We start from the raw sequence: 9,944 nt of genomic DNA, 5'->3' as shown, positions 1-9,944 counted from the left end.
TGAAAAAACAAATTTACTTAGAGCTTTTAGACTACAAAAAAGAATCATCCGGGCAATGGTGGGAGCAAAACCAAAGCAACACTGCAAACCTTTATTTGTAAAACTGGATCTAATGAGCATTCCAAGCATATACATCTATGAAACTCTCACTTTCACGAAAAGAAACCCACAACTTTTTGAGGGCAACTTCTTCTTGCATCAATATGATACAAGACATAGAACGAGCTACATGTTACCTACCCACCGTTTAAAATCATATGAAAAAACCCCATACTATATGGGCATGAAATTTGTAAATAAAATATGGAAAGATATGGATGACCCAAATGTAAAAGGCACCAAAAGAGACCTGGAAAAATATCTGAAAGATAAATGTTACTATAGTGTAGAAGATTTCATGAATGGTAACAATGCATTATAATTGTAATTCAAATACCTCTTTGAAGATGTTACACCATGTATATTATTAGTTTGTTGTATTTTTAGTATTGTTATATATAGTGTAAAAACTGACAAGTCACCTATGTCACAATCTTTGATTGTATAAGGGATGTTATGTGATAATAAAAATTGAATTGAATTGAATTGAATAAATCTCTTTCTACTTCACTCCTGCTTTCCTCTTGCATAATGCAAATATCTTTAGGTCTTTCTCCAAAACATACATCAGTATCCCCTTCAAACAGATCCTTAATAGCAAACTCAACATTCTCTTCTTCACTTAATTCTTCCAATTTTCTGGCAATTTTAAATTTTGTTTTACCCCATTCTTCAGGCATCAAAGCTTTATGTAATTTTGCATAGGACACCCAATCACTCAAATCATAATCAGCCTCCTCCTTTCCTAACCATCCACAATTAACATCTTTGAGGCTTGCATCATCAGTTAAGAAAACATAGGTTTCAATTTTATCTTCTGGGCAACCTACAGCAACATTCTCCATATCATTATGACTTTCCATATCCACACTGAAGTCATTATCACTACCACAGTTAACACCTGCACCCACAAGCACAGTAACCTTATCAGTAGGTAATTTACCAGCATTTTCCACATTGTCAAATACACCACTCATATTAGCCTTTACATCACACTGAATAACCCTCTCCTCACCTTTTCCACAATTCTCCATACTATTTCCAATAGGCATCTCTACCTATTCATCACACCCATTATTACTGTGAACATTGGCCCTTAATTCCATATCCTCTTCTGTTCCCCCTTTTGATGAAACTACCTCTGTCTCTGATCTTTCAATGAGTTTTGCTGCACACAAACCAATATTGTCCTCCTCTGCTTGTAATTTCTCTTCCCTTTTAAACATGTCATCAATGTAAAACTCACACTGTTCATTGCTGATATTAGCCTTGTTCCCTTTTTTCCTCTTATACCTTTTATCTGTATTTCTATAATTGTTAAAACCCCCCCATAGATTTTCATTTCCTAAGACAGCATCCATATCACATATCCCAATTTCCCTATTTTCCTTGCTGACTTTATTACTCCTCCCATCATGTCCTTGTCTGGCCCTGTTCATATAATTACCAGCCCCCCTGCGGACCTTACGTGAGGCATCAATTAGTTTTTTGATTGCCTACCCTGTCCATTTGCATCCGGCATTCCTACTCTCATACCTTCTCTATCACTCCTCATCTGATCAAAATTGTCTCTTCTCCCTCCAAAATTTCTGTTATACCTTTGTGGCTTGCTTCTCCAATCTCTATCCTGATTATTCTGATCACTTCTATCTTCTCTCCACCTGTTATGGTTATTACTGTATTCATAATTAATACTGTTTCCCCTTTCATGATACCTTCCACTCTCCCTATGTTCCATGTATTTAGGTCTGTAACACAACGCCCTGTCCATATTATCCACAAAATTAAGAAATTCTTCCACTGAATCTGTTGCACTGTGAATTAAATCCCATTGCAAATGCTCTGGTAATCTTTTCTTTAGTGTAGATATTTCTGTTAATACGCCCAGTGGCCTATCCAGATGATTTAATTTATTCAGTTCCCTAACACAGAACTCTCTCATACTTTCCTTTCCACTCTTGTAACTGGATCCATTCAAAAAATCGTTTTGCAATCTTAATTGTTTTGCCTGGCCCCAGGATTTGTTCAAGAACAGGTTTTCGAAGGTTTTAAAATCACAAAATTTATCATCATTTTGGTTTGCCCATGTTTGAGCTCCCTCTTCCAACTGCCTCTTAACATATTTAATTTTTGCCTGCTCACTCATCCATGTCACAAAGTTATCCTTACACGCAGCTAGAAAGTCAACTGCATGGTATTTATTCTCCCCATTAAAAGGTTTTGACTGAAATCCATGCCCCAGAGGATATCCCAACAATAGATTTCCATTCCCTGCTGCCACAGTATTAACTGTTTCCCTCAAGACATTTATTTCCCCTTCTAATTCCTTCTTATTGTCAGTAATTCCCTTATGGCAATCCAGCACTCCTATCTTAATGGATTCAATGTCTGCCTCTGTTTGTCTTTGAAATAATGTGCATTTCTGTTCCTGTACCTGAATCTGCCCCACAAGATTACTTTGCACAGTGTCCACCTTGGCTACTAGGCCTCTTTCAACCTCATCAACTCTCTCGATAATTCCCTGAACAATTTTAACTGTGTTTTCAACTTTATCTGTAATTTTAGATCTAGCTGATCAAATTTTTCACTCACTGTCTTTATTTTATCACTAAGCCTTAATTCCATATCCCCTATTTTCGAATCCATTTCTCCAACTATTGCAGTTTTTATATTCCCTATTTTTGAGTCTATTTCTCCTAATTTACTAGTAAGTTTTACAAAAAATGTGCTGAGATCACTTCCTGGTATCCAGCCTATTTCTTTTGGCATGCTAGGGCTACTACAGGTACTCCTAACATCCACTGATTCGCCTTCACTTTGAGATTCACGCATCTCATCGGCCATGGCTAATGAAAGGACACAATTTTGCAATGTAGCTGCTGGCTGTACTTATCTTTAAAATCCTCGTGTGACGCGACGTCTGCAGTGAGCTCCACAGCACAGCTACGCAATGAATCATAATCGGCGGCGAGGACACACAGCAAACTCAATCAGGAGCGAGAACACGTTGCGTAGGCCCCTGGCAGCATGTAGTCGTGTTGGTCGGTGGCACGGACGACGGCGTTGATCGTCGGCAGCACGTGGATGCAGCTTCGACTGCTTTACCCGTAGCAACACATGGACGTGGCACGGATGACGGTTTCTTCTCGCGGCAGCACGTGTCGCGGCATGAACGACTGTTTTACCCGCGGCAACATATGGACACGGGAAGCACGGCGGTTTTACCCGTGGCAACGCGTGGACACGGCAAGCACGGCGGTTTTACCCGCGGCAACACGTGGTCGACTCATCAGACTGTGTAACTGACTGCTTCACAATCGTGGTGGCCTTATATCGGCGTAACCACGGGGCAGCGCATATCTTGTCCAGCACAAACACTCCGTTACTGCTAATGCACCGATTTAGCTCAGAGCCCCCACACTGACTGTTCAAAAGCCTAACATCAGATGGACATTCGATTCTGAAATACTATGGAATATGGAAGAAAGTCCTATCCCGTACGAGCCCCCAATTGCAACTGAACTCGGGCTCGTTTACTACCTATTTTTCACGTGGCTCATCTGTAAAGGGGGTTGGTAGTAAACGGTTGCATTTGCGCCCCTATTATTGAGTCTGATATTGGCTGGCTTTTGAAGAGCAGTGAATTGAATTATACACGTTCAGATTGAACCTTATTTATTCAAAAGAAACACTTTAACGTTGTGGCCATGCATTTTTAAGTTCACAAATAATAATCGGTGCAATTCGTACACTGTTTGTCTCACACCCACACACTTTCACTTTGTTCCTTCGCACACCCTGGCGTCCGTGCTTGCACTCGCGGCACTTTGCCGCTCCCAACTCACCACCACAATGGCCAACGACAAAAGACCCTGATTTTCCCGCTCATATCCACAGTCCTGAGTCGGGTCACATGACACCACAGTAGTCAAAATAATCACTAAACATGGCCACAATTCGTTTACAATATTTTATAATATATAAATACTTAAATCTAAATACATTATATAATTTTACAAATTATCACCACACTCATATAATTCGTTGCAATTAAAAGAAAACCAAAACACTATGCAACAGAACTACAACGCCCATCAAAACACACAAGTATTTTCCGGTCTATTTTGCCCAGCATATTATCTCTGCTGCTGCAATTACTTGAAAGAGTTCCATATTATCCCCTGTTACCTTACATACTTGAAAGAGTTCCATATTATCCCCTGTTACCTTACATGGGACATATGATAAGTGTATCCGTTAGGACAGTGCTGTGAAATTTGGCATTAATCGGCTACGGTGGCAGTTCCATATTATCCCCTGTTACCTTACATTGGACATATGATAAGTGTATCCGTTAGGACAGTGCTGTGAAATTTGCCATTAATCGGCTACGGTGGCAGTCGACCAATACAGGTGCCTTTGCAAAAAGCATGACATCACCTGTTGGGCTTGTGACCTTATCAGTCTAGTGGGAAATGGTTTGCTGGTCATATGAGCTCCAATTTTAGTTGGGGAGAGCTGATGGTAGATTTCAGGTGTGGCACATACGTCACAAGGTCATGGACCCAAGTTGTCAACAAGGCACTGTTCAAGCTGGTGGTAGTTCCATATTGGTGGTGTCTGTGTTTATTTGGAATCGACTAGGTTTTAGTCCAGCTGAACTGATCATTGACTTGAAATCATTATGTTCAGCTACTTGGAGACCATTTGCAGACAGTCATTGACTCTAGGTCCTCAAACAACAATACAAATTTTATGGACATAAATGCACCATGTCACTGGGCCACAGTTGTTCACGATTCATTTTAAGAACATTCTGGACAATTTGAGTGAATGATATGGCCACCCAGATTGTCCACCAAGAATTCCACTAATCATTTATGGGACAGAATCAAGAGGTCAGTTCATGCACAAAATCCTGCACTGCCACCACTTTCACATTTATGGATGGCTATAGAGGCATTATGGCTCATTATTTCTGCAGGGGATTTCCAATGACTTGTTGAGTCCATGCCATACTGAGTTGGTGGACTATACCAGGCAAATGGGGGTCAGACACAATTTTAGGAGATATCCTATGACTTTTGACACCTCAGTGTGCAAGATTTTGAAAAGAGTTTTCTTGTCAAATTGTGGTCCAGTGGTGTGCAGGTAATACTACAGAAGAAGGTTTTTACTCGGAGCTTTTCTCTTTTCAAAATAGGAGGTTGTGCTGATATTTCAAATAATAACTTAATAAGGCATGCTATTGGGATGAACCATTTCAGGTAGAAATATTTGAATGATCTTGAAGCAAACACTGCCTGTTGAAATTAGAGAGAAACTTATCCAGAAGTTTCGAATCCAATCTGGATGAATTTAAGTGTGTATTGGGTTCCATGGACATAATTGAAGGAGGCATTTAAGTTGCAACCAGGACCCAGAGGTTATTATTCACAGAGTCCTAGTACAATCAATGGTTGTATTGGAGCACTACCACATGAACAGTATGTGGGAATCCCCAACCAAATAACAAACTGAACAGTTATCAAAACCACAACTAATGAAATGGTAGCAGGAATTATTACATATTAACTGAAACAAACAAAAGTGCTATGAAATGAGATATGTCCTGGCCATGCACCTAGTAATAATATTGAAGTAACAGACATCTGCAAACACCAGTGAATTATGACTGGAGATCTCAGTCACCAGTGATTACCAAAGTCATTGATGATGTCAATCACCCTACTGAACAATATCCAGTAAACTGTCTCTGACCACATCAAGCCCTGGAGAGCTGATCATGAGATAAGATAGGGCCTTTGACAGAGCTGCAAAATTCTTTCATTATACTAATGGAATCGACATGAGGGAGGAGCTCTGCTCTGTTTGATTCAATGTAACCAGGAATAGCTGTTGTTACTACAATCTGAAATTTGGACCAGCATTGAGGATGTTCCAGCAACTATTGTTCTAGACTCAGGAGCCTTTGTCAGTATGACTTCAAGCAGTTCTTTCAATAAAGTATCCACAAAAACAAAGTTGTGTAGCATTCCTGTACAGAACAGTAAGATTATTGTGCATGATCCAGAAATGTTAGAATGATAGAGAAGTTACTAAAACTAGAAAATGTAGCAGTACCATGAACCATTCTTGTAGCTGAAGACTTGATTGTTGATTGTATTCTGAGACTTGTATTTATCCATGAGGGTATGAAATTGACTTCTCTATAGGCAAGGTCTCCTTTCTGACTGATAGTGAAAGAGCTAAAGTTGAGCTGCTGTGGAGGGATGGTAGCCACAGATGGTAGTGCCAAGTTTTCCAGATTAAAGTCATTGTAAAGGAACATTGCAGCACAAGAGTATTTCTGAGCATGTAGAACAAATAACTCTGAAGTCACATCGCAAGTATAAAAAAAATTAGATGAGCCAGTAAACCCAACCAGCAAGCAAATACAGCAGAAGTTAGACCTTTTGAATCAGAATGGGGAGATAAGTGAACAAAAACCTGGTGTAATCCAAGGAAATATATCATCTGAATGAACTTCCACACACAGCCTTGTACAGTAGTTTCTGTCTTATCGCTCAGTCTCAGTGGAAAGCAATAGACGAAGAAATCAAAAGGATGTTTCAAGAACTTAACAGGTTCATAAGGAAGTATTGTAACCATCAACAAACACTAAGGAGACTATATAAAATCGTTTTGAAGAAATAGTGAATCTACTGTCTTGTCAACACACTACATTACAGCAGAGCTAATGTTTTGCAGGAGGGTAAAGAATGCATGGGTGGACCAGATTCCACAGGTTCCCAATGACAGAGACTAGTGGGAAGAAAAGGTTCAGAAAGCTTTGATCAGTTCGACAGAAAAAGTGTTCACAAGAAAGCACAACTGGGACAAGAAATAGGTAAAAATGCTAAGGTATCAAATGGCCCAGAAAGTATTATGAAGAAGCCATCTAACTATTGAACAAAAAGAATGAAAAGTGGTAGTTGTTTTTTATGGTACCTTTTGTCATTCTAAGGGTTCCAAATCTTGGTGCATACCTATTAGGGCACCCAAGTAATCATCAAATTAAAGAACTTTATCCTCATCAAGATTCACTGATATATTGTTCTTTGTGGAATTAGTGTGCATCATTTTAGGAACACAGAGTCAACCGGAATATTTGAACTGAATATTTATGTTGGTGTAATGCCAAAATTACAATCTTTTTGCTTTACAACATGTTCTGAATTTATACATAAGATATGTATTTAGTTTTGATACTGTGTGACATGTATTTGTATGTTGTTGTGTGTAGTAGATAAGTATTATCCTGCGAAAGATGCAGGAGCTCATGAATTATTCTTGAATTTTTATTAGTCATATTATGAGAACACTCAATATCATTTTTGTTAGTAATAAGACCTGCTTACAAATGAAGCATATTATTACAAAATAATGTAAGACAAAGCTTTATGTCTATGTAGATTCAATGATTCTCACCTGCCAGTCTTAAGATCATTATTTCTTACATTTGCATCTACATGATTACCCTTTAATTTGCAATTAAGTGCCTAGCAGAGGGTTCATCAAACCACGTTCAAGCTATTTCTCTACTGTTCCACTTTCAGACAGCACTCTTTGTTTACATGCTCTGATTTTTCTTATATTATTATGATGATCATTTCTCCCGTCCTAGGTGGGTGCCAACAAAATACCTTTACACGCTGAGGAAAAAGTTGGTGATTGAAATGTCTCGAGAAGGTCCTACCACAACAAAAAAAATACCTTTGTTGTAATGATTGCCACTCTAATTCATGTACCATATCACATGCTACTCTTTCCCTTATTTTGTGATAATACAAAATAAGCTGCCTTCCTTTGAACTTTATTGGTGTCCTCTGTCAGTTCTATCTGTCAGAGATCCCACACTGCACACCAATTCTCTGGAAGAGAGTGGACAAGCATAGTGTAAGCAGTCTGATTACTAGACTTGTTGGAGTTTGTGAAGTTTGTATACTTTATTTCTTCGTTGATAGTTCTCTGTGTTGATGTACTGCATTTTCATACTCGCTGAAAAATGGGGGGTGGAAGTTCAATACTGGCACTGTAAGTGATGTAGTTGACAATTGCAGAATTGTGTTTCACAGTTCTTTACTTTCACTGTTCACATCCCCCCCTCCCAGTAGTACATAATTATATGTCCGATTCACTATTGGTAAATGTTGAAAAGCCTCATTAACAGGTTGCAGGCAACATCAGCATACTGCTACAATAGTTTACTGTTGAACATGTATGAGAAGTAAAAACCTAAACATGCAGTTCACAGTTCTTGCAGAATAATATGGTACCTGTGACACTATTTTTCAAATAAATTAAACAGACATTGTCATTAATTGTTCTAACACAGGGCCTATTAGTGTTCCCCTTCAATGTAGATGTAGATTCCACTGTTAAGTTGATGCATTGTTGTTAATCTAACCAATATGTGTTTCACATCTGAAAATTGGCCAGGGGCTAACTCACTGGGGACCAAAAATTGGTCCTTTACATATCCTCACAATAATAGGCACTGAAACTATACACTGTTCAATGTTTAAATTACAGAAATTACAATTAAAACATAAGTCATTCAGTTAACTGAATACATCAAAAAGTTCCTTCTGTGCATCAGTTCCTTCTACCACAAAGGTTAGGTCAAATTATTTGTTTAAGCAATGAAATTTTTAAGTAATGAAATTAACAGATATAGTTATACAAACAATACTTTTGACAAACCTGGTAATTATTTTGGAATTAATTAAGGGATGGCTTTGCTACTATGTTTTCGAATAGAGCCAAACAAATACTTTAAGAAGCCTAGAAGTTCTTCTTCCAAATGTTTGTAATTAGTACAGAATTTATATTTGTTTATAAGCCAACAACACAATCTAAGTTGCAAAAGAATTACTGATTTCAACCCATAATGATCTGTAGCTAAAGATAATAACTAGGAATGATCAAAATAAAATACGAACTTCATTTTGTACACAAAACTAAGCACAAAAATAGACCTGATGCTATATTCCTTAAGACTGAGGGCCGACCTTTCTCTTTTACGGAAATTCATATTATACTCATGCATATTAATGGTAATTAAGCAAGAATGAAAATAAAATGAATTTAAGGAGGCAGATGGTGGAACAAGGTGTCACAAGCTGTACCAATAAATCACAGTCTTTGCTTCGTTTTCCCCACAACATTTTCTGTGTGATCGTTCCAATTTAAACTACATGTAATTGTGATTCCCAAGTATTTAATTGAATTGACAGCCTTTGGATTTGTGCGATTTATCCTGTAACCAAAGTTTAGCAGACTCCTTTTACTACTCATGTGGATGACTTCACGCTTTTCACTATTTAGAGTTAGTAAATTGCTGCTTTTTTTCATCCTACACATATCTTGTTGAAATTATTTTGCAGTTGGTTTTGATCATTTGATAACTTTACAGGGTATTAAATGACAGCATCATCTGCAAAAAATCGAAGGGGTTTGCTCACATCATCTCCTAAGTAGTTTATGTATATCAGAAACAGCAGAGGGCATATAACATTTCCTTGGGGAATGCCAGATATTACTTCCATTTTACATGGTGACTTTCCATCAGTTACAATGATCTGTAACCTTTCTAACAGGATATCATGTATCTTGTCACACAACTGAGACAATACTCCACAGGCACGCAATTTGATTAGAAGTTGCATGTGATAAATGGTGTCAAAACCTTTATGGAAATCTGAAAATATAAGCCTGTGGCTCTAATTTGAAGTATATTTGAATCATGATAATTATTGGTTTACAAATTTAGCTTGTGTTTAAAGCTGCAGTGAGATTGGTAC

The sequence above is a fragment of the Schistocerca piceifrons genome, chromosome 1, assembly GCF_021461385.2.
Source record: "Schistocerca piceifrons isolate TAMUIC-IGC-003096 chromosome 1, iqSchPice1.1, whole genome shotgun sequence".
NCBI lineage: Eukaryota > Metazoa > Arthropoda > Insecta > Orthoptera > Acrididae > Schistocerca > Schistocerca piceifrons.
The sequence above is the reverse complement of the archived record's forward strand: the minus strand, read 5'-3'. Positions refer to the sequence as shown.